Below are 26,477 nucleotides of genomic sequence, written 5' to 3'. Positions count from 1 at the left end.
GTTCAGCCCTTTTGGAAAACAATATGGACAATTCTCAAAAAACTAGAGGTTGAGCTCCCATTTGACCCAGCAATACCACTGCTGGGAATATATCCCAGAAAAGCCAAAAAGTATAGTAGAAATGACATCTGCACTTATATGTTCATCGCAGCACTGTTTACAATAGCCAGAATCTGGAAATACCCGAGTGCCCTAGAACAGATGACTAGTTGAAGAAACTTTGGTACATCTATACAATGGAATACTATGCAGCTGGTAGAAAAAATGAGGTCATGAAGTTTGCATATAAGTGGATCAGCATGGAAAGTATCATGCTAAGTGAAATGAGTCAGAAAGAGAGAGACAGACATAGAAAGATTGCACTCATCTGTGGAATATAGAATAATAGACTAGGAGTCTAACACCCAAGAATAGTAGAAATAAGTACCATGAGGTTGACTCCATGACTTGGAGGCTGGTCTCTCATTCTGGGCAACTCAGAGAAGGGAACACCAAGTAAAATGTGGTCGGAGGTCATGCGGGGGAGGGATGACGAGTGCCGAATGTAGACTAGAGACTGAACTCAATGGCCACTCAACACCTTTATTGCAAACCACAACACCTAATCAGAGAGCGAGAACGAAAGGGAATATCCTGCCATAGTGGCAGTTTGGGTGGGGGGAGACGGGACTGGGAGGGTGGGAGGGACGCTGGGTTTACTGGTGGTAGAGAATGGGCACTGGTGAAGGGGTGGGTTCTCGAACTTTGTATGGGGGAAACATGAGCACAAAAATGTATAAATCTGCAACTGTACCCTCACGGTGATTCACTAATTAAAAAGAAAAAAAAAGAAAAAACCTTAAAAAATAAAATGAAAAATTAAACAGTTTTATTCATGGAGATCTCTTAGGTATTGTGGTAAACACAAACATGGATTAAGTAGAAAGTGACATGAGATTGTAAGCACTGAGAGCCATAGAAATTTTAATTGACCTTTGAAGATGTCCTACTCCACTGTACAAAAAAATTATAAGCATTTTCAAATTATCATTGTTTTGACACATTCCCACCCTCAAAACTTAGAATCTTTTCCTAACTGCTATATAAGGAGGAATGACTATCATGAATAGCTGGATGAAATTTAAACTGAAGTTTGATTGAGATAATTCCTCAATCCCACTGACCCAGAATTGTAGGGATTAATCACTGCTCACCATAATAATCATGTTGCCTACATATTACAATCATGCTTCACTTAATGGGGCACCTATACACTTGACCAGTTGGGCTAGGTCTCAACCAACTCAAGGTAAAGTGAAACATTGCTACCCTATGTCAATCTGACATTGAAGCAATCAACAAGTTTGATTAATAAAATATGACCCAGAAATTTCTTCATGTATGGTTGTAATGATGGCTGCTTCACTCTCTCTAAATATATATGTATGTATATATAGTATATATAAAATTATGTATATTATTATGTATGTATTCTGTTATATGCATTTGTTTTCTAAACAAAAAAATCACTAAAGAGCATACATAAAACCCCACATATCCATGTTTGTAGCCTTAATAACATACAGAGAATGCAATGATTAACTGCAAATTGAGAAATAAATACAAAATTCCATGGGGACTTTTCATCACCAGTACTAAAGTCTGTGGATGTGCTATGGATGTGTAACAGGAGAGAAAGAGAGAGAGACTGAGAGAGTGCTAAATGACTCATGAAAAATAATAGAAAGAATTGAAAGACATAGGAACCATAGACAAGATCACATCAGAAAGCCCATAGTGGGTGTCAAAATACTGAACATATTTCCGGGACTTAGTAATTCAAAAATCACTTATAGCAGAGGAGTCTGAAATGAGAAGTGACAGCCTTAAAAAAATATTGCTGCTACAGTGGAAAACTCAGATAGAGATTATGTGCCCTTGGAGATACTGCCATGAAGGACAAGAAGAAAATAATTGACAAAATGAAAGATAATGCAAAACAAAACAAAAATAGGATCTCTGTATAAATAATGACTAAACAAAACTGATAACATTCAGGATAGCATGAACTATGCCATGAGGGGAATATATGCGCCACATACACTGACAAATGCCACACACTAGGGTACCTCCCCTGCCTCTTAGGAGATCAGGAAGCTAAATATTTTTCAGCATACTATTGTACCAATAAATTTATTTTCTCTATTATTACCACAACTTCCAACCACACCATCCATTAAGAATTGCATTTCAATAAACTTACACATTGTCAATAACAACTAGTTTAGGGGGTATGATTTCCAAGGGTTCATCCCTGCTTACTTCCCTTAGGCATTTCCCTGCTAGAGTGTGCATCTTGTATTTGTAATAAGTACTTAGAGGTGCAAGATTAATTTCTTATGACAGATATTGGCCAAAAGAATAAAAAGTAAAAAACCAAAAACAACTGTGGTTTGTGGTGTTTTTTTTTTTGCTTTTAAAAAATATTTAAGCACCGTCATTTATAATATTGTTAATGGTAGGGTTTCAAGAATGCAACATTTCAGCACCATATACCCCACCAGAGTATCTGCTTCTCCCATCATCACCCCCATGTCTTTCCCTATCCTAGTGCCCCCATTCTCCCTGCTTCCTACTGAGTAACAGTTCACAGTTCCTGTTTCCTTGGCATTTGTTACTTTCTCCACTCTGCAGGATACTCTCCAAATGCATCCAGATAGAAAACTATATGGTTTGTCTTTTTTAATAGCTGAGTAGTTTTCCATTGTGTATTTGTACCAGGGGCTGGAGCGATAGCACAGTGGGTGGGGCGATCGCCTTGCACGCAGCCGACCCGAGTTTGATTCCTTTGTCCCTCTCGGAGAGCCCGGCAAACTACCAAGAGTATCTCACCCGCACCGCATGCCTGGCAAGCTACCCGTGGCGTATTCGATATGCCAAAAACAGTAACAAGTCTCACAATGGAGACATTACTGGTGCCTGCTTGAGCAAATCGATGAGTAAGGGATGACAGTGATACAGTGATACACATGCCCAACTACAGACAATGTACCAAGGAGTTGTGGTCTACATATACAATGGACCATTATGTAGTTTAAGAACAAAATCATGCGATTTGCAGTAATATGGATGGAACTGGGGGGTATCGTGCTGAGTGAAGTCAGTCAGAAGGAAAGGGACAGATACTGAATGATCTCTCATATGTTGGACTTAAAAATACACATTAAAGTAGCAGCAAAGGGCAAAGACAATATAAATGGGAAGTTATCTACATAATTGCGTTGAAGAGGAGTCAAGATCCTTGGGGTTGGGAGATTGGGACACTGATGATGGGACACTGATGATGGAATTATGTCCATGAGAAACCATTGTTAATAGTATTGTAGAACATAGGATCTCATTTAAAAAAATTCATCATCCAGGAACCCTGCAAACAAACCTTAAAAAAACAAGTGTAGGGGCAAAATAAAACAATTGTCATAAAATGACTGAAGAAATAGTACAATGGATAATGCCCAAAAGTAGAGAGAGAGTAAGAAAGAAAGTGCCTGGCGCAGAGGCAAGGGGTGGGGTGGAGGTGGTGGTGGGGATACTGGGGACATTATTGTTGGAAAATGCACACTGGTGGAGGGATGGGTGCTCGTTCATTGTATGACTGAAACTCAATCATAAAACCTTTGTAACTGTTTCTCACGGCGATTCAATAAAAAAACCTTTTTTTAAAAGAAAGAAATAGTATGATGGGTAGGGTGCGTGCCTTGTACATGGCCGATATGGGTCTGATCCCTGGAACTGCTTATGATCCCTGAGTATCACCCGAACAGGTGCTTGAGCACAGAGCCAGGAGTAGGCCCTGAGGCGTTACCAGCGGTGGGCCCTCAAAACAATCCAAAATTAAACAAAAAATGTCAGAAGAAAACAGAACATGTTGATAATATCTATGCTGATGAAAATTCTTCCCCCAAAGTTATTCACAGAGCAGAAGGAATCTCAACAAAACCTTCAAAAGTTAATTAAATATCCTAAAGCAAATATATGCGATTTATTTTTTAAGTACTAGAATCATAAATTTTAAAGGAACAGAAGTAGAAGTAGACTGTGAATAAAAGTAGATCCGAAATAGGAAGAAACACAACATAAATTGATTAAATTTAGATAAATTGAAGAAAAAAAAGTTATCTCAGAAATTAAAAATACTTACAACTTTAACAGCAATAGACTTCTTGTTATTTATTTTTATTGACAAATCAGCTTATGACAATATTCAATAGCTTATTTTACAGTTACAGAGGTAGATTTCATTGAAAAGAGTAAGGACTATTGAAGAAAGGTTGGCAAACAGCCAATAGAACTGAAATAAAATAAATAAGCTAAAAGGGGTCACAGAAAGTGGTTAAAATGGAAGGTAGACACAAACGGCTCAACACATGAATGATGGTGGTTGCTGAAGAAGCAAGTAAACAATGAAATAAAAGCAGTTTTTAGTTTTTTTAAATTTAAACAACAAGATTTGCAATTGTTCATAAGACTGTTGTTTTAGGAATTCAATGTTCCAACACCAATCCCAATACCCATGTGACCTTCCCTCCTCCACCAATGTACTATTTTCAGCAATTATTTGCAAATAATTATTTGTAAAATTTTAAAGTACTCATAGTAAAAAGGAAGCAAAAAGTTTCTATCAGTAGTGTCATGCTGTGCAGGCTTCATGTGTAACTGTGTGATTGACTAGTCCCCTACTTCCCAGCCTGCTCTTTCTTTTCCCTGGTGTGCACTGAGCTGGGTGTCAGCAGGAGCCAGTTGTGAGTCCTACCTGGGTCCTGACACTCTATGGATGGACAAATTCATTCACTAACAGAAAAGGCCCTCACAAATCTGTCTCTCTTTTCCCTTTTCTCTAACTGGAAATAAATTAGACTGAGTTCTTTTTATCTTGAACACACACACACACACACACACACACACACACACACACACACACACACCTGTCTTCAATGGGTGAGGCAAAGCCAATTTCCACTGCCATAGAAGGCTGGTTCTGGTTTATTTTTGGGGGTAAGAAAAAGGCCATTAAAATTCTGATGGCTGAGTCAGTTGAGGGGGGGGGGAGTGGAGAAAAAGCCAAGGAAAGAAATTTCCTGGTAAGCAAAGCCCCACTTAAAAAATTTTCCTTTCTTTCTTTTTGTTTCTCCTTTTTCCCTCTTGAAGCGGAGCTCAGTGGAGTCAAAGCGTTTTGCAAAAACAAACCATTCCAAAGCTTTCAAGTCCAGGGAAAGCTCAAGCAAAGTTAATTAACATGAAGGTTCTCACAAAAGTTAATTAACATGGAGGGACTCACAAAAGCTGTCTGTTGGCATCTGCTCCCCTCCCATGTGTGAGGGTCTCTTTGTTTGGGCAGACCCCAGCCCAGTTCTCCTTACAGCATTTCCCGGGCTGTACTGCCTTCATTTTGCCCTGAGCACGTTTGAATCTTCTACAAATTTCCACGACCTTGCCTGCTTCCTTGATGACTTGTGAAGAAAGCTACTTTTAAAAATACTAGTTTGAAAAGGAAAAAGAAAGAAGGGCAGTGAGAGGGAAGAGGCTGAGGATGGAAAAGAAAAGTAAGTGAAGAAAGAAAATGAAGGGATCTTTTTTTTAAGTCTGGTAAATAAATTATCTTTTCTAGAATAATTAAAATGCAGATACAAACTATTTCGCAAATATGCATAAATTTTCTTAAAAATGATTTCATTAGAAATTACATAATTTAATGCATAATAAATTATACAAGTTGCTAAACAATAATGCATGGTAATAAATAATAATCAGTTGGCATCTTAAGTAATACTGAATGATATTTGTATGACTGATGTATTGAGAATTTACACCTTTTCTGACACTCTGTTTTAATTTACATATTTTTAGGCACAGAAAATGTGCCTACTTTTTGGTAACTTGATTTTTCATTGATTAGATCATGAATTTTTTCAACATCAGTGATTTACAGGATTTTTTCTGATTTCCTGCTTAATAAGATTGCCACAAATCAACACATATTTAGAGTCTGTTTGGCCACTTATTGGATGCAGTTAAATGCATATGTATGAGCATACATATGTATATTGAACAACCCCCAGAAAGCAAGGTTATTTCTCTGAAACAAGGGTTTATTGTAGGGATTCTTCCCCAGAAAGAAATTGTACAGTTGTGTCAGAAAAATCCATTTTTTCAGAACTACGAATTCCGTTTTATGTTTCTTTTAATGAAAACTTTGAAGCTGAAAAGCATTTACCTGGAACTTTGATATTGGGGATATTTGTAAGGAATGATGATTCAATTTTCTTTGGAGACATTAAAATATCTATTTCTAAGTTCACAGTGGTCTGAAAGAGCCAGGTTGACTCATATGCAAATCTATGTTCATTCAGGAATTGCCCAATTGATGGTGCTTGGGAGCTTCATATAAAAGTTTGTGCCTCCATCTCTGTGCCTGCCAAGAAGCTGGTCCAGTGTGTCATTCGTTTATTTATTTGGGAAAACAGGACTTAAGTGACTAGGGCACAAGAACATCTGAGGAAGGCTTAACTCTCATGTAGCTATTTCCTATTTCTTTTATTGCCTGACACCTTTTTCTCCAAATGCTTGTTACCATTCCAAGTACCACTGAGACCACTAAAATGAATTGCTCAATAGTTCAGACAGAAAAGAATCTACTGTACTATTATTAATTACTATTTTTAATATAATAACATGGTTATTTTATTTTCACCTGCATAGGCTGTATCAGAAATGTGGATAAAATAGGTAATTACAAATTTTTATAGTAAAGAGCAGAAATATTCCTGTATAAGTTCTGGACAGAAAAGAACCAAAAATCTAAAAAGCAAGAAAGACCATTCTGGACCGTGGAGAATGTCCATGTTTGAATTCTAGATCTCTCTTCGAATTCTAGCTCTGAGATAAACCATTCCAGTCGCCTGACATGTCAGAGGTGAGAAATGAAGACTGCCTGTAGTAAGAGGTTGAAATGTGATTTAGTCCCACCCACTAAGTATGGTTAGAGCAGAAGGCAAAATCTTTCTCCAAGGCCCAGACATGACTCCTCAAATCTCAGTCCACAGTTATTTTTTATAACCTTTCCAACAATTCTATAAAACTTTCATTATAATACATTTTTGCTTAAACACTAAGGTGGATTTTGTTGTTTCTAATGGAACTTTGCCCAAAAAAAGTTATAAAGAAATAGAGCTAAGAAAGCAAGTTTGTGAAGTGTAGGCATCATTTGAGCCCTGCATCATGCTATCTAAAACTAAATATTCCTTAATTTTTTATTTTAGTAGGCTTTTATTTTCAAACAATTAGAATCTTGCTTGTTTTGTTCTCAATCATCTATACTCAACCATGGACTCAAACTTAGGGAGTAACCAATTTGCAGAATACTTACAGGCTTCAGATTGTGAGTGAGAGAAGAGACTAGAAAAGTCTGACGTAATGTACATTGTTTCCGATGGAATCACTGAGGATCAGGCTGTGAGAGGGTTGTCTTGTACTCCGGAAGTCGACTGCGGTTTCTCAAGTGTCAATACCTACGGGAGAACAAAAGAGGCTGCAGTGCTCAAAGAGAAGCTAAGTTGCAACTGTCCTAAGGGGGCTAGTCCAAGGTGGGACAAGTTAGAGCTTTGCACCTGACATTGTCTAGTCTCTGAGGACAGCCTATCACCAGAGAGGAGATGTGATCTGGGGCAGGAGTGTTTCTTTCATCAAATGATATTCCCAAGGAGGAATGTGGCCAGATCATCAACCACTTATACTTTCAGAGCTGGAGGATGTGTGCTGATTCCGGGTGTTGGAGGAGCAGCTGAGGACTGATGACCACCAAGTTTCCAGCCTGTCTGAGAGGTGTGAAGATACACATCTCCGAAACTGAAAGGAAGGACTAAGGAGTGAAAGATGGAGTCAGAGAAAATAGAGATTTCATTTAGAAATGGTGGAAAACACTTGAGAAAATATTCTCAGAGTTCCAGAAAGACATCAGTCTAGCCTTCAGAATAGGAACCCAAGTTGATGAGCACCTGCCAAGAGAGACTGCAGAGAGAAAAGAGAGAGACAGCAATGGATAAAGCTTGAGGAGCTTCTCATTTTGGTAGCAGAGAGGGGAAAAGGAACCATGAGAAGAAGGGAAGTTAAAGAGGTGGCCAATTGTAAGATAATAGTAAAGATAGCAAATGAAAATCAACTGTTCTGAGCCCGGTGAATAGTTACTGTATTATGTAACTTTTTTTTAGTTTTGGGGTCACACCCAGCTGTACTCAGGGATCATTCCTGATAGGACTAAAGGGAATATATGGGTGCCAGGGATTGAACCCAAGTCAGTCACGTGCAAGGCAAACAACCTACCCACTGTACTTTCTCTCCAGCCCTGTACTGTGTATTTTTAATTCATCTCATTTTAAAATTTTTCGACAAACACTTCAAAAGGATGATAGTCAGCAGGTTGGGTGAAGCATAGAAAACAAAAGATATGGAAAATCTATGCCATCGAAGTGTAAAACATTCAAAAAAGAGATTGAAGAAGACCCTAGGAAATGGAAGAAGTATTCCATGCTCATGGACTGGAAGATAAATTTTGTTAAAATTCCCATCCTACCTAAACTACTAGATACACTCAATTCAAGTCCTAGCCAAATTCAGATGACATTCTTCAAGGAATTAAACAGTCAATAATAAAGTTTGTATGGAATCATTAAAAAACCCAAATAGCCAAACCATTCTGAAAAATGAGAAACTCAGAGGCACCTCATTACCTAACTTGAAACTATACTATAAAGCTATAGTGATCAAAATAGTATGGTACTTAAATAAGGATATACTCTCAGACCAATGGACTGGAAACAAATATCCAAGGACAAATCACCATATATATGCTCAGCTAATTTTTTTCTTCAGCGAGATTTAATTAATATATTAGGGTTACAGATTACTGAGGAGACATATATCATCCAAGATATATGACACACTCAAAAATCCAACAAAAACAAATCCAAAAACACTGATCAAAAATGGGGAGAGGAGGGGGCACCTCAGATGAAGGGGGTGTCCTCTCTCTTCCCACCCCAGATGAACCCCCAGTGGCCACAAACTTTCAGAAGGAAAACCCAGGACCAGGGACTGAAGACTCCGCCACATGGCGGGGGTGGGGGTGGGGGGGATGGGCAGCCCCTTTCTGTCTCCCCGCCCCTTCCCAGGTACTGGCTGCCTCTGGGTGATCTTTCAGCAAGTCAAGGTCCTTGACCCAGAGACTTACAAATCAATCCCAAAATGGATTAGCTCCCTACAGAGATGTCTCTGGATCCCAACCATTTACAACTTCAGAATTCCAGGAGCGCACAGCTGCTTCTGCGGCTGCAGACCTCTCATGATATTCATCATAAACAATAGAAAATAAATTACCCAGCACCTGCCTGTGATGGGCAGGCTTGAATGGTGGTGGGAAGGTGTAATGGTGGTGGGATTGATGTTGAAATATTGAATGTAATCAATTAATGTAAACAACCTTATAAAATAAAATTTAAAAATTAAAATAAGAAAATAATCTACACACATGAGACTAACACCCAAGGATGGTAGAAAGAAGGGTCAGGAGACTGGTCCATGGTTGGAAGCTTGTCACAAGTGGTGTGAGTAGGATAGAGAAGTGACCACTATAATAATAGTTTGGATAGTGAAGGGATCTCTATGACAATGAGAGTTGAAAATGATCACTCTGAGCAAGAACTAATGCTGTAAGGAGGTATCACTGTATCACTGTCATCCTGTTGCTCATTGATTTGCTCGAGCGGGCACCAGTAACGCCTCCCTTGCGAGACTTGTTGTTACTGTTTTTGGCATATCGAATACACCATGGGTAGCTTGCCAGGCTCTGCCGTGCAGGCGAGATACTCTCAGTAGCTTGTCGGGCTCTCTGAGAGGGATGGAGGAATCGAACCCGGGTCATCCATGTGCAAGGCAAATGAAAATGTTAAGACTCTATTTAAAGTTACAGAGTAAGAGAGTGTAAGAGATGAACATATTTGATGTTCTTAATTAGAGAATAATTATAGTCAAAGCTATATTTATATTTTACCAAAAGGTTTAATGAATGTCTACTAAACATCAGCTAAAAGTAAAATAATATTTTTAACGAAATAGAATAAAAGTTTGTAAATTTTTATGGAATTATAAAAGGCCCCCAAATTTAAAGCAATTTTGAGAAAAAGAAATAAAAATGTAGGCATTATGTTACCCAATACCAAACTGCATTACCAAGTGGCAGTAATGAAAACTGTGGGTTTGACACACAAATAGAAACCAGATCAGTGGAACAAACGCTAGTGCCTGGAAGTAAACCCACACACTTATCAACACATACTCTATGACAAAGGAGTTAGGTCTTAGAATAGAGAAAGATTAATCTCTTCAACAGATCAGAAAACTGGACAATTGTATGCAAAAGAACAGAACTCTCTAAAACCATATACAAAAACAAATTTAAAATAGATTAGAGTCCTGGATGTGTGGTGGGAAATAAATCATCATTTGTGTAGAAGAAAACGGAGGTGAAATATTCCATGATATTAGTATTAGAGATGTTTTTGGGAACTTAACCCCAATAGCAAAGAAAATAAAACCTAAAACAAATAGGGCCAGAGAGAATAGCTCAAAGAGCTGGAGAGCACTGCAGGGTAGAGCTATGGTGGCTCCCAGCAGTGATGGAATTAAGTTTTCCTGTGTCACGGGGTGGGGTGGGCAGGGGAAGCATTGAATCAACAAGCCTATATAGTTGGTCTGAGTTGCTCCCAAGTGAAGGGGGAAATCCCCCAAATAAAAGCTTCCCTAGAGCAGAATAAAGCCTTGACAGCATTAAAGAACAGCCCAAAGAATAAAGAAAGATATTAGCATATTCTGCATGTGATAAGGTCTTAAAAATCCAAGTTATGAGTTTCTTAGTATCCAAAGAATGGTTAAAATCAACAACAACTGAAAAATTCTAACAAATCAATTTTAAGAATGGACTGAAAATTTGCATAGACACTTCTTCCAGGAATGCAGACAGATGGCTAGCTTGCACAGGAAAAATTGATGAGAATTACTGATCATTGAGGAAATGCAAATCCCAGCTGCAGTGAGAAACAGCCTCACACCTTTGTGAGAATGGCTCACACACAACTAGAGAACAAGTGTTGGCTTGTAAACAGGTGACACTTGATGACTAGTGTTGGACAAGAAAATGGAGGGCAGGATTCTCTCATACGCTATTCACGAGGTAAATTGGTGCAAACATTTTGGAAAACAATATGACACACAAGACATTAAAAATAGAACTGCTGTATGATTCAGCAATTGCACTTCTCAGTGTCCATCCAAAGAATATGAAAACCAACCCAAAAGGTCACACTGAGGCTCATTGCAGGGTCACTTACAATAGCTAAGACAAGGAAACAGAAAGTGGGCACAGGCAGCTGACTGGGTGAAGAAGATGCACGGATATGCAATAGAATAGTTTTTAGCTATAAAAAAGCCCTCAAAGTGACTATACTATGGAAAAAGAAAGACATACAGGGTCATGTCCCCTATATATGAAATATGAGGGTGAATAATGATAACTGGACTAAACAAAATAGTAAGAATCACATTGACAGCAAAACTGAGGTGACCAGTAGGGTAAAGTGGTCAGAATGGGAGAAGAGGGGTGGGGAGAGGGAACAGAAAAATCCCATAATAAAACAAAGCAGAATAAGATTCTCTACATACGCATACTTATATGTATATTATAGGAATATAAACAACCTTTTATTCCCCCATGCCTCTGTGTTTTTTGTCCCTGGGGTTGCACAAGCTCAGCTGCAGTGCTCACATTGCAAGTCCTAGTGTTTGATGGGAGTCATCCACCCTCGTTCAGTGGTGTTGCTTGTGCACTTTCTGACTGTCAGGCTTGCTGGCTGTCCCTGTGGTGCCCACAGGTGCCCCCGCTGGAAGTGGCATACCTGGCCACTGTGGGTTCTGAGTGCAGAGTCCTCTGGGGTGCGCAGTAGCTGTACACTGCAGGAGGGAGATTATTGCATTTGCGATTTAAGGGATTCTTTGGGGGAGAGGGTTGGACCACACCCAGTAGTGTCCGGGGATACTGCTGGCTCCGTTCTCAGGAGTGACCCAGGAAGCAAACAGTGGCCATCCACAGTGCTTGAGCCTGCAGGCTCGGGAGTCCGCTGCCAACCCTCCTTCCCTGCACAGCATCTCCGCCGTCTTTATTTCCCCTCCTCACCCAGCTTCTCCTTTCATCTGTCATTGTTGCGCGTATGTGATGTGCATGTGTGTGTGTGTGTGTGTGTGTGTGTGTGTGTGTGTGTACCACACCCACTATGCTTAGAGCTTAGTCCAGGCTCTGTGCTCAGGGATCACTCCTGGAGGGCTTGGGGAACCCTGAGCTTGCGGGAGGTTCAACCAGGTGACTCGCCATTGACAAAGCAAAGACCTGTGTTGTTGCTGATACTGTTGTTTGGATAAACAGTTTGCCTACATGTTGGTGTGCTGTTCCCACATTTTGGCTCTAATGCTTGCTGGGGGGCTGCGCCTCAAGTGGCAGTGCTCACATACTTGGCTACAGTCCTCAGTGTGGTCTGCACATATTCTCTGTTCTCTGGTTGTGATATTCGCCAGCAGTTGCTGTGGTGCTTAAACGTGTTTGCTGGGGAACACATTTCCCAGCTTCTGCACATCTGTTTAGTTGCAGTTTGCTGTGGTGGTGCCTGCACACACCTGCATGCAGGGTGAGCACATATATCTTGCGTGCTGTGGATTGCGGACAGCAGAGCTACCAAATTTAATTGTACACAGTGCTTGCTGCAACCCTGCCACTTGCAGCAGGGATTCAAGCCACTTTCAGACCCTTACTAGCAATCTGCTCATCTCAGAGGGTGAGTATCCTCATCTGCTAAACAGCTCTAGTAGTTACTTTGTATGCCCCGCTGAAAAGAAATAACAAATTAAGCTAAATGTTATGCTCTAAACTCCCCTCCAGCCTTTGGGAGACTGCAGCAAGCGCACAGCCCCAACCCCTGTCTGCACAGAGCTAGCGTTCTTGAAGTGCAAGGAAGGCAATGAGTAAATTTGCAAAATACATAGGATATTAGAGGAGACCAAAGACCCTGAAGGAAATTAGGAGATAAAGCAGGTAGGATGTACTTGGTGCTGAGGGGAGATTATTGCATTTGCAATTTAAAGAATTCTGAGGGGGGGGAGGAGGAGGGCTGGGCCACACCCAGTGGTGTTCAGAGGATACTCCTGGCTCAGTTCTCAGGAGTGACCTCTAGTAGTGCTCAGGGGACCATATTTGTTACAGGGAATTGAACTTGGATTGGCCATTTGGTCACATTCAAGGCTAATTCTTTAATTCAGGAAACTTTCTGGCCCATCACTCTAAGATATTGGAAAGTGAAGGAAAGAGGAAAAACTAGGTAAAATAATAGAATTGTTTATAAACTGATCAACTATGTTTTTTAAACTCCGCTATTCCCACAGGCTGTTTGGGAGTGTGCTGAGGCCGGTGAGCTGGGCTTTGCTGTTTGCTTCCATTCTTCCAAACTCCTCTGCTGTGTGATCTTCCTCGTGTCTTGACCCTTTCTCTGCCGCTCCTCTTGTCTTTTTCTTGTTTTCTTGTTTCTGGACCACACGCAGTGGGGCTCGGGGAAAATGGATGCAGCTTGGCTGTGTTTGAGGCTGGAGCCTTGGCCCCTGTACTCTCTCTGTTTTTAGTACCTTCTGTACCTTCCCTGTACCTTCCCTTCTGTTTTTAGTCCTCTGTCCTCCTGATTTTCAGTCTGGATTGTCGTGTTTATTAGGTGTGTTTGGTGAAATCACCCATGGCCTGACCATTCTGAAACAAGAAATGATTTTTATTACTAATATCATGGCTTTCCTGGCTGCAGCCCCACCATTAACATCTGTCTTTGAGGGATACTTTTGCTGGTGCAGGTGCTGAAAGGATCCTACTCGACTGAAAAAGAGGACAAACCTCCTAAGGAGAGAGAATGAGAGCACCATGAAGGAAATTCAGGTGTCAAAGCTGACAGGCCAGGATTTCTTACTCATATGGGTGTGTTTGGGCAAGTACATTCATAAATAATGCGCGCGCGTGTGTGTGTATGTGTGTGTGTATGTGTGCGTGTGTGTGTGTGTGTGTGTGTGTTATAGTCCTAGGTGAATGCAGGTTATGCTCTCAGCAGTGAAAGAATAATTCACAAATTCAGGCACCCTCCCTTACAGCCACTTTGAAAACTCCCCCTTAATTTTGCCTTGCGTTTTGATCACGGACCATTAGAGACCATTAGTAAATGAACTATGAGATTTCAATCATGAAATGGAAACTCTCTTATGAAATGCAAACCTGGTTTCACATATTAATATTTTTAATTAAGGAGAAACATTTCAGTCAATTAGCTTTTGGAATTTAAGTGTAATCAGAAGGATAATTCAGAGGTTTGCTAATTGCTCACCTTATTGCATCTGTTGGCCTTCAATGCCAAACATGCTCTTTGAGCATATGGTAATACAGATACTTGTGGTGATTTAGCTGAAGTGATTGTGTAAACAGCAGTCATTAGTAGATGTAAAGGTTGAGTTTTATGTATACCAGAAACACAAAATTTCAAAATGCAACAGTATACCAATTTTTTAAAAGGCAGAAAGAAAGAAAGAAAGAAAGAAAGAAAGAAAGAAAGAAAGAAAGAAAGAAAGAAAGAAAGAAAGAAAGAAAGAAAGAAAGAAAGAAAGAAAGAGAAAGAAAGAAAGAAAGAAAGAAAAAGAAAGAAAGAAAGAAAGAAAGAAAGAAAGAAAGAAAGAAAGAAAGAAAGAAAGAAAGAAAGAAAGAAAGAAAGAAAGAAAGAAAGAAAGAAAGAAAAGAAAGAAAGAAAAGAAAAGAAAATGAATGAAAGAAACAAAAGACCATCAGGCCAGCAGGGGGACAAGGTAGTACGAGAGACAAAGAATATCAGATGAAATGAGACCCATGTTTGATGTCTGCTCTGACTCCTGCTGGTATTAATACTAGGCCAATCCTAACAATACTCCAGCTTTCTTGGGTCCAGATGGAAAAGATCCTGTCAAATTTTGGCCTTTCATAATTCATGGTGCTCTTCCATGATTCCATTTAAGAGGGGAAGTTTGTGGTAAGAGGGGCTCGGGGGGAAGGAACTCTACTGGTAAAAGGGTAAGGGGCAATTCAACGTAGCCCTTGGAATATAGGCTCTAAAATACCCTTGTGGGATTTGTATTGTTTTGGCCCCGCCTGCAGTGCTCAGGGTTTACTTCTGACTCTGCTCACAGATCACTCCTGGTGGGCTCAGGGGCCCTGTGTGGTGCTGGGGATTGAAGCCAGGTTGGTTGTGCGCAGCCAAGTGTGCTCTCTCTCCAGCCCTTTGCAGGACTTCAAAAAGATCTTTTGACCATTATTTTTTTTTTTGCTTTTTTTGGGTGACACCTGACAATGCACAGGGGTCACTCCTGGCTCTGCACTCAGGAATCACCCCTGGCAGTGCTCAGGGGACCATATGGGATGCTGGGAATTGAACCCGGGTCGGCCGTGTGCAAGGCCAACGCCCTACCCGCTGTGCTATCGCTCCAGCCCCCTTGACCATTTCTTGAGTGCACTCCATTTCTATATACCTCTACCTCAGGGTCTTCTGGTCTTTTCACAGTCTGAGTGGCACATTGGTTTTTACACAGTATCAGCTCAGTCTCTGGACCTCTGGTCATATTGGCTACAATAGACAGCTGTTCTCTCTCAGTCTGCAGTGCAGAGCACGATACATACTAGTTCCTGCCTCATCTTGCTTCTCATCTTGCTGCAAAGAGACTCTCAACATAAGCCCAGCTACCCTGCTGCTGATTGAACTTTGTAATTACGAAGATTATTTTCTTGGCATCTTAACTTGAGCTTAATGCTGCAATCCTCATTATTATATAATAACTCTCCAGTTAGAACTTGCTCATCAATTTCTCCTCCATCTACATTACTTTTTTCTTTATAAAAATAGAACAAGTTTTTATTACCTAGCCCACTTTTATTTATTTTATTCTTGGTTTACTTTTAAAATGAAACTCACATTCATTTGTAAGAATCTATGTGGGATGCAATTTCACATCTCTTCAAAGCAAACGCTCCACACTGCACCTGCTCCCTGCCCTCAGCTCTGCCCTCTGTCCCTGTTCTCCTCTGGTAACCTTAATTCTGTGGTCAGATTCCAGGAGTTTTTTTTTTTTCATTCAACTGTGTTTTCCCCTTGCTTGCATTCTTTATCTTCCATATACGAGTGAGATCATTTGGTATTTCTCTCTCTTCTTGCGACTTAATTCACTTAGTCTGACCCCCTCTGGTTTCGTCCATGTTACTACAAATAGCTGTATTTCATCATTTCTTATACCCAAGTTGAATTCTGTTCTCTCTCTGTGTAGCACATACTTCATATTTCTTTATTTTTCCCTTCAGAGGGGCCCTACCCAGACAGCTGCGAGTGCAGTACGGTGCTGAGGATTGAACACAGGTTCACACAAAATAGGCTTGCCTGCCATTTTTTTTATCCGTTCGGCACTTGGGTGGTTCACCTCTTGGCTGCTACAACAGCACCTCAATAGCATATCTTCTTTAAAATATATAAAAAATCCCTTTTCATTTTACAATAATTTCAATACTGTTTCTCCATTCCTCTGCACCCTCTGCCCCCAATTCTCCTTCTAATACATGGTCACCTCAGTTCTTTTGTCAGAGTCCAGCTCTGCCATTCTCAGTCACCACTATCTGCTCCCTTCCTTTGTTTCTTTGTATGCCACCGATGAGTGAGGTCATCCAACATTTGACCTTCTCCCTCTGATTTATTTTTCTTAATCTGACATCTTCTTGTTCCATCTAAGTTGTAGCAAAAGGCAGGATTTATTGATTTTCTTTTAAATAACTGAGTAGTATTTCGTTGTGTAATCCATTCATTTATCTCTTCTTGGGCACTTAAGCTGTTTCTAGATCATGGTTGTTTTGAATAGAGCTGCAAACAGAGTGCATGTGTATCTTTTTATCTTTTTTGGGGGATAGATGTCCAGGAGTGAAATCACTTGATATATGAGAGTTCTAGTTTAAATTTTGTGAGAAGTCACCAAGCTGTTTTTCACAGAGACTGACGGAGACAAGAGTCTCCCCAGCAGTGGCCGAGGCTCCGTTTACTGTGTCTCTCTAAGCTTCTTCACTGGCCATCTATACTGATGAATGTGGTATCTTTCTTGTTTTTATTTGGATTTCCCTGATAATACATGATGATGAAAACTTTCAAATGTCTGTTGGCCATCTGCATGCCTTCTTTGATAAAGTGCCCATTAAACTCTTCTCCCTATTAAAAAATAGTTTGCTCAGTTGTTGCGTTCTCAGAGCTTTGTATATCTGGGATATCAGTCCTGATCAGTCCAATCAGACTGTTTTTTGTTTTGTTTTGTTTTTGGCAGGGGCCACATGCAGAAGTGGGTTCTGGGGTTACTCCTGGATTTGTGCTTAAGAATCCCTCCTGGTGGGCTGAGCGGACCATGTGGGATGCCAGGAATCCAACTTGAATTGGCAGCGAGCAGGGCGAGTGCCCTCTCACTGAAGTCCCACTCTGGCCCCTGAAACTGTGTTGATTGCTATCACTTTATGGTATAAAATCTGGCAATACAAGACCTCTCATTTTTTTAAAATCACAGTTTCTTTGTGGTTCTGCATGTATTATGATGGTATTTGTTCTATGTTTTTGAAAAATGCATAGGGATTTTGATAGGGATTTCATTAATTCAGTTTAATGCTTTGGATAGGATGACCATTTTAACAACACTAATCCTTCCAAAGCAGAAACAGAGTGTTTTTAATTCTCTTTTTTCTTCCATTTAATTTTTTTTATTTATTCATTTTTTCTTTCCATTTCTTTTAAAAGTCACTTATTGTTTTGCGATAGAGAGAGAGGAAATCTGGTAGGGACTTGCCTTACATGCAGCTGACCCAGGTCATCTCATTTAGTTCCCAGACCCCTGCCAGGAGAAGTACTTGACTGCATAGCCAGAGTAAGCCCTGAACACCACCGGGTTGATGATACCTTTCATCCTCTTTGGATAGAGTTTCACTTCCTGTTTCATTTTTCTTCTTGAGTTGTGACATGAGTGGAGAGATTGATCTGAGTTTCTTGTTTCCTGACAGGAAAGCCTGTGTTGTTTGCGCACCCGCCCGGTTCTGTGCTCAGGTAAGTGCTGTGGGTTCTGATGACTAGTGTCTTCCTTCGCACTCATTTCCAGGAATCCTTTTTACTTCTTATTAAATTTTCTCTTTGAATCAATGACTGGTAGTATATTGTTTAGTTTCCAAATATTTGTTTATCTCAGTTTCCTTTCTTGCCCCCTCCCTCCGTTCCTCCCTCCCTCCCTCCGTTCCTCCCTCCCTCCCTCCCTTCCTTCCTTCCTTCCTTCCTTCCTTCCTTCCTTCCTTCCTTCCTTCCTTCCTTCCTTCCTTCCTTCCTTCCTTCCTTCCTTCCTTCCTTCCTTCCTTCCTTCCTTCCTTCCTTTCTTTCTCTCTTTCTCTCTTTCTCTCTTTTTTTCTTGTTTTTTGGGTCACACCAGTAATGCTCAGGGGTTACTCCTGGCTCTGCACTCAGGAATTACTTCTGGGAGTGCTCAGTGCACCATATGGGATGCCAGGGATCAAACTTGGGTTAGAGGTGTGCAAGGCAAGTGCCTTACCTGCTATACAATGTCCACTGTCTTCTATTTTCTTTCTATGATTAATTTCTATCGTCATACCATCATTAACTTGATACTTGATATTAGTTCTATTTTCATGGTATTATGGGCACTTCATTTGTGGTCTACCCAGGAGAATGTTCCATGTGCATTGGAGAAAAATGTGTATTTGGCTTTTGAGGGGTGGAGAGCCCTGTATATGTGTACTAGATGCTGGCTTCCCAATTCATTATTTAGAGCTGACATTAACTTATTGTTTTTCTGATTGATATGTCCAATGAGAAGTGTGGTGTCAAAATCTCTTAACTGCTATTGTGTTGTTGTTGATGTATCTCCTCATCAACTATCACAAGTTTCAAGCAACTATTTACTTAGAATTTTAGTTCATTTATTTATATTTGGAGGTGTTTTCTCATCTCCAAACTTCCTCAAAGCTTATTGATGTTTTTTTTTCCCCATGAATTTCTTCATTTCATTGAACATCAATCGGACTGTTTGAAAATGTTCTCAGGAGGCTGGAGCGATAGAACAGTGGGTAGGGCATTTGCCTTGAACGCGGCCGACCCAGGTTTGATTCCCAGCATTTAATATGGTCTCCCGAGTACCGCCAGGAGTAATTCCTGAGTGCACAAGCCAGGAGTAACTCTTGTGCATTGCTGGGTGTGACACAAAAAAAAAAAAGAAAGAAAAGAAAAAGGAAAATAAGGAAAAAAGAAAACATTCCTCAGGTAGTGTAGAAAGTTCTTATGTATTACTGAGTTTTCTGGTTTTTTTCCCCATCCATTATAAGACTCCACCCCCACCCATTTTTGACTTCCTGGGTCACACCCGGGTATACTCAGGGATTACTCCTAGCTCTGAACTCAGGAATCACTCCTGGTGGTGCTCAGGGGACCATATGAGATGCTGGATACCCAACCCCGGTCGGTGTCATGTAAGGCAAACGCCCCAGTTCACCATTCCTCTTTTCTACTTCTCAGTTCTATTTCATTGATCTTTGTGTCAATTTTAATTTCAATACTATACTGTTTTGATCACTCATGTTTGTGGTATAGTTTGAGATCGGGAGCATGATGTTTATTTTCTTTCTTTTGACATAAAATTGCTTTGGATACTTGGGATCTTTTTAGGTTACATATGAATTTCAGTAACATTTGTTCTATTTCCTTGAAAATGTTACTAGAAATCGGTAGGGATTGAATTAAAATTGCATTGAAATGTTTTAGACAGAGAGTCTCTTGCCCGCACACCTGGCTGGCTTCCCCGGGCCCCTCGGAGGGGATGGGCTCCAGCTTCCCTTCCCACCCCGAGCAGAGCTCCCAATGGCCAAAGACCACTGGAACCTAGCCACAGCCATGCTCAAGACCCCTCTCCACACGTTCGGACAAGCCTCACGCATGAAGGTACCAGCAGAGGAACCCAGGTGTGTGTAATCCCATCAACGGCCAACATCCAGAGACTTAAAAGCAAGCTTCCAGAAGCGAGTGGCCAAAAAGCGGCCGCACAATATTTTATAACCTACTTTCCCCTCTGGGAGAAAATAGCAAGCTACTGAGAGTTTCCTGCCCACCAGCGTCAGCCTCGCAAGCTTCCCATGGTGTATCCATATGCCAAAGCCAGTAACCAGCTGAATCTCATTCCCCTGACCCTGAAAGAGCCTCCAATGCGGCATCGTTGGGAAGGCCAAGAAGAGAGAGGCTTCTAAAATCTCAGGGATAGGACGAATGTAGAGGTTACTGAGGCCGCTCGAGCCACTCGACGATCAACGGGATTTCGTGATTCGTGATTTGTTTTAGGCAGGATGATCTTTTTAACACCATTAATTTCTAGTTGGTTCCTTACAGATAGAAATGTAACAAATTTTTGTGTACTAATTTTGTGGCTTGCCTCTTTTGCTTTTTTTTTCTAATAGATATTTTTTAGTGGAGTTTTACATTTTTTCTATAAATATTATTTGCTGAACTGCAAATAGTGATAGTGTTTACTTCTTCCTTTCCAATTTGAATCCCCTTTACTGCCTTTTCTTGCTTAATTTCTCTGTCTAGGAATTTAATACAGTGTTGAGTAATAGTGGATGGAGAGGAAATCTGACCAGAGAGAAAAATCTTTCAATTTTTCATCATTTAAAATTATTGTTAATTTGTTGGATTTTATTATAAATCAATATTGAGTCTTATTAATAAATTTCAGAGTTTATTGATAAGGCAATATTATCTTTATCTTTCACTTTGCTGATGCCATGTATTATATCGATTTGTAGATTTGAACCAACCCATCATCCCTGGAATAAATTATATTTGGTTCTAATATATGGTTCTTTTAATAAATCAGTGAATTTACTTTGTACTTTCTTGGGGATCTTTCCTCTATGCTCATCAGCAATAATTATCTAAAGTTTTCTTTATTTCTTTTTCTTGTGATGCCCATTCTGCTTTTTATTCGGGTAATGTTGAATTTGTGAAATATATAAAAATATATATATAAGAATTCTCTTTACTTCATTTTTTTCTTTGAATATTTGATAGAACTTGCTAATAAAACCATTTGATCCTGAGTTTTTTATTCTTTGAGTCTTATCTTTTTTCCCCTAATATAAGCATGCATTGCTATGAATTTTCTTCTTAGTACTTTGGAAAACAAGTGTTTTGTTGTGTCTCATGTACTCAGAATTTTAAAATTTACTCTTTAATTTACTCAATTGCCCAAAAGCTATTTAACACTTTGCTACTTAGCCACAATGTATTTGAGGTTTAACCATCTTTCTTTTGATGACTGATCTCTAGTTTGTAGATAAACTGAAAAGATAGCTGCTATGATTTCACTCATACTTGTTTTGTGTCCCAGCTATGTTCCATGCACAATTGAAAAGGTGGCTTTTTTTGGGCATGGGATGAAGTGTAGAGCTCTGTAAATGTCAATTTAGTTCATTTAGTTCAGGTCTCCACTTAAGGCTGATGTTTCTTTATTGATTTTCTATCTGGTACACTGATATCAATATGTACATTGATATCAATGGGGTGCCAGTATATCATATAATATCACTTTGAATGTTGCCTGTTAGTGAATGTAAAAATCCTCTTTATGATTTGCTCAGTTAATCATCACATAATTTTTGATCTGTCTATCACTACCTTTTTGGCTGGAAGTTTAATTTATCTGGTATCAGTATGGCAGCTCCCACCTGTATCTGGCTACTATTTGCCTGTATGATTCTTGACAACCTTTTTTTATTTTGAGTCTACATTTTTCACTGAAGTTGATGTATGTTTCCTGTACACAACAGAAGATTGGGTTTTATACTGTAATCCAACCTGACACTATGCATGATGATCAATTTCTTGATCAATAGTGAAATTATTGATATCAAATAATGCATTATCGTGTTTGGGAAGGTGGATTCTAGATACTACTTCAGCATGTCTCTTGTTTTGTACTTTGATTTCCTCTCCTTGTATGTTGATATCTGCCTTTGTGTGATGTTTGAGCTCAGTTGGGCTCCCTCCTGATAGGGCTCAGAGCTTGTCCCCCAGTGTGTCCTCAAGGACCAGCACCCGGAGGTGCTCGGGGTGGGGACAGTATGTGGAATACTAGGGACTGAACCGGCTGGTCATGTGCAAGGGAAGCACCTTAACCTTAGTCTGATTTCTCCAGTCCCTCCTTTTGATATTTCTGTCTTCCCTCAAGATTTCCATGAGGATTACACCTAGGCTCCTAAGAAAATAGCCTATATTTACTTGAAAGCAAGAAAATCTTGAATTCAAACTTTCCCCCACTCCTATATTTTATGGTTTGGGGTGTATCTCAATACTTCCAAATGATTTATTTTCCTTAAGTATTATTTGGGGGGGCAGGGTTGATTTAGTGACTATAATTTAACTTTTTTTAAAAATGCATTTTTCTGGTATTCTTATCCTCAAATTTCATTACTCTACCTTTAAATTGTGTTATAACACAGTCAGGTACAGTGTTGTTGGTGGGAGGGATTTCCCATTCATTTTTTTCTTTGTCATGCCACTTCCTTCCAGCCTTCCAAGGTTCCTTCCAAACTTCTGTGGAGGAATTTGCTGATAGTCTATTGGGGATTTGGATGGGGAGCCTTTTATATGACTCTTTTCTTTTGCTGTCTTTAAGATTCTATGATTTTTGCCATTTTCTTGATAATGCATCTTGGGAAGTGTACTTGGGCTTGTTTTGTTTGAAATGCTGAGCTTCCTGGATCTGGATGTCCGTCTCCTTTTTCAGTTTTGGGAAATGCTCAGATACTATTTCCTCAAATAAGAATTCTACCCCTTTCTCTCTTTTCCTTCTGGATCCCCTCTGAAATGAATACTGTTCGTCTTGATGTTGTTGCCTTATTCTCCTTCTCCTTCTCCCTCTTTCCTCTCTTCCTCCTCCTCCTCCTCCTCCATTATTTGTGGGGGATATCAGGGGCCCCTTCCTGTGATTCTGGTCTGACTGGTTGTAGGTTCAATGCAAGGGTCTGAGACAGCAGTGCAGTTCTAGCCTTGCATTGCTGAGGATATCCAGACCCCAGCCAGCAACGCTCAAGAGGTCTCCAGGGCCACACAGCGATGCTTAGAGGCTCATGTGGTGGTGGGAATTGAATCAGGCTCAGGAGCACCCAAGAAGTACTTTAATCCCTGTCCTAGTTCTTATGTTGCTGCAATTACTTTTTACAGGTTTTTTTTGTGTGTCAATTTTGACTGCTTTGTCATTGAACTCACACTTGAATTTTAATCCTTTTACATTCTTTCTTGAGCTCCCTCTATTAATAGATTCCTCCTTGAGGCTTGCTCTCAGTAGGTCTCACCTGCATTAAATTGAATTGAAAGCTGGCAAATGTTCTTTTATCATGATTACTAAACTACCTCCACTTCTGGTTGGTCAGTTACGAGTTATTAATACTCAAATACCCGCCCCCATATCAATGAGACTGCTGCCTGAAATTTATAGCCTACAGCATTCTCAAAGCTGTTAAATATGTCTTTTATGGAAGCAAAATAAAACTAGGTCCTGCGTTTAAGTTCTGCATAAATATAGTAGATTTAGTGATACAAATCTGATTAAAAGTTCTCCTAGGCCAGTATGAAAGACTAAGCTCTCATAAACAGATGTAATTTACGTATATTATAGAACCAGACTGCAATGGTAACTTGTCAACATTAAGCTCTTCTCGAAGAGGCTGGAGCGGCAATGCAGGGTGGGGCCCTTTCCCCGAAGAGCCAGGTGGGTTGCACCCCGGGCACTCTGCAAGTCCCCTGACATCTGCCAGGAATGATTCCTGAGCAGTCTTTTTGTGTTGTTTTTTTTTTTCCTGGTTCTGCATTCAGAAGTAACTACTGGCAGTACTTGGGGGATCATATGGGATGCTGGTGGTCGAACCCTGGGTCGTGGCATGTAACCCTGATCATTGCCAGGTGTGGCTTAAAAAATTTTAAATATTTCTGCCGCCGCGCGAGATCTTTCTGCCGCCACGCGAGATCGACCCCGGAGGCAACTGAACCACTTTGGACACGAGCAGCGCTCCCAAAATGCCTCCAAACTGTGTGCTCGGAGCTACTGGCCCAGGCGCTGCCAGCGAGTCATGCAATTACCAAAAGAATTTTCCCTGGGCTTCATATAGAAATCCAAAACCGCGCGGCTGCGATAGCAGCCGCACAACCTAATATCTCTTGATTGTCAACAACGTGTAAATGTTCCTTTTTAGCAGGGCTTACCGTGGGGGGAAACTCCAAACAATAGTACTGAGTTTTTTGTTGAAGGGTAAAAGATTGTAGTGATAGAACTTTAGGCAGAATTTTCCCTGGACTTTATATAGAAACCCAAAACCGCGCGGCCTCGGCAGCCTAATGTCATCTAATCATCAGCAATATGAAATGGTTCCTTTGTAATGGGTTGGACTTTGGAGGGACCATAATAGGGTTAAAGTTTGTAGCGACGTGTAATTTCTGGCTGTACTTTCCCTGGACTTTATACAGAAATTCAAAGCCGCGAGGCCGCTGCCATGGCCGCGCGACCTATTGTCATTTAATCATCACCAATATGAAATGGTTCCTTTTTAACGGGTCGGACTTTGGTGGGAAATCCTAACAAGAATAGTAAGTCTTCTGCTGAAATATTGAAGGCAATCAAAGTGGTAGCCATCTCTATAGACTGAACTAAGCCATATCCCCATGCTGGCTGAGAAGAAATATCCTTCTTTCTCGGGAAGAAACGTGGCGTGGCGTTAACCATAGTATGATGTCCATTAAGCTGACACGGACCTGGTGGCATGGGAATGGGATACAAGGGAATAAATTATTATGTACTTGGAACAGCGGGACGCTGGTGGAATCTTGAGCCGGGGCCCATACCAGCGTATTACTTTTGGTTCCAGAAACTGCTTGCAGACATTCTACCAGACTATCAACTAAGCCAGAGCCCCACGCCGGCTGATGACGGGAAATAACCATCTTTTTCGTTTTTTTTTTCCCTTTGTCAGGCAGCGTGGTGATTACTAAACAGGCGTGAACTCGGCGGCGCGGGACGAGGGGGGAAAAATAGAAAAGTTATGTAACAAACAGCGGGACTTAACATCTCTACATTCTCAGCAATGGAGAGCTATCAAATGCTTCCTTGAGAGTAGGACTGTCTTTTCTTTTTTGGGGGGAAACCCTAGCAACAATAGTGAGTTATATGTTGAAACATGGAATGTAACCAAGATAAAGCGTAAACGAAGTGAAACTTATCACTTACAAGGGCGGGGACTGGGGGGGCGGGAGGTATAATGGGGTGGTTGGTGATGGAATATGGGCACTGGTGAAGGGAAGGGTGTTTGAGTATTGTATAACTGACATAACCCTGAGAACTATGTAACCCTCCACATGGTGATTCAATAAAATTAAAAAAAAATTTAAATAAATTTTACCACTGAATGGCTTGGTTTCAAAACAAATCCCTAATCATAGCAAGAGGTGCAAGATGAGGTTCTTAGTCAATAATGGTTTAATGTTTGAATTTTTTTTTTTCTAGACACCATGTCAAACTGTTTTTCCTTGGTCAGAGATTATTCTATTACCTTCACATAGGGGCTCAGAAGTACAGAATTTCCTCATAAGCTCACATCTTTATACAAGGACCCGGGAAGTTGAGACTGGAGCAAAACTAGGTACTGGCCCAAGGAGTATCTCCGCTGCCTCTCACCTCACCAGCCTCGTCGCCCGCTTCAAACTAATTCCACTCAATCTGTGAACTGGCCTCTTCTCACTGGAAGGTGGGAAGCAGGATCCCCTGGTGAGGGTCCTGCTGCCACTGTGTGTGTGGGGGGGCACCTGGCCCAAGCAGTAGCGGAGCACTGAAAGGGAATCACCCTCTCTGGGCTGCCAGACAGGTGTGGGGCCCCTGGGTCTCTGCAGTTCCCCACCGAGGAACATGTGTTTTGTGAAAAGACCACACAGAGCGGCTGGGAATCTCATGTTGTTTCCAGACCTGGCCTTCACTGACTGCAGTCTGCATCAGATCACAGAACCGGGGCTGCACCCAGCTGGCAGGGATTTAACATCACCTCTGTGGTGCCTTAGACCCATCAGGACAGCTCGAGAAGGCGGAGACCCCGCCCTCCGCCAGGAGAGCTGGACTTGGGTGTCTTGAGTCATGCGTGGAGCCGGGCATGGAGAGCGCTGAGGCCAGCCTATTGCAGCTACTAGCTCACACGTGAACGGGACTTGTGTCCCTCAGTCCTCACGTAACGGGGGCGG

At 40.8% G+C, this 26,477-nt stretch overlaps 1 long non-coding RNA gene across 1 annotated transcript in view; it reads left to right on the top strand.

Moving 5' to 3' along the window:
* The window catches only part of LOC129402583 (uncharacterized), a 141,923-nt gene extending 121,458 nt beyond the window's left edge, over nt 1-20,465 (top strand). Inside the window, exons 4-5 of the long non-coding RNA XR_008628714.1 lie at nt 18,206-18,248; nt 19,968-20,465. This is a non-coding gene — a long non-coding RNA (uncharacterized LOC129402583). The remainder of the gene's footprint in view (nt 1-18,205; nt 18,249-19,967) is intronic.
* The last annotated feature ends 6,012 nt before the right edge of the window (nt 20,466-26,477 follow it).

Source organism: Sorex araneus, chromosome 2 (genome assembly GCF_027595985.1).
Source record: "Sorex araneus isolate mSorAra2 chromosome 2, mSorAra2.pri, whole genome shotgun sequence".
Taxonomy (NCBI): domain Eukaryota; kingdom Metazoa; phylum Chordata; class Mammalia; order Eulipotyphla; family Soricidae; genus Sorex; species Sorex araneus.
Note: the sequence above shows the minus strand (reverse complement) of the source record. Positions and strands in the feature narration are given on the sequence as shown.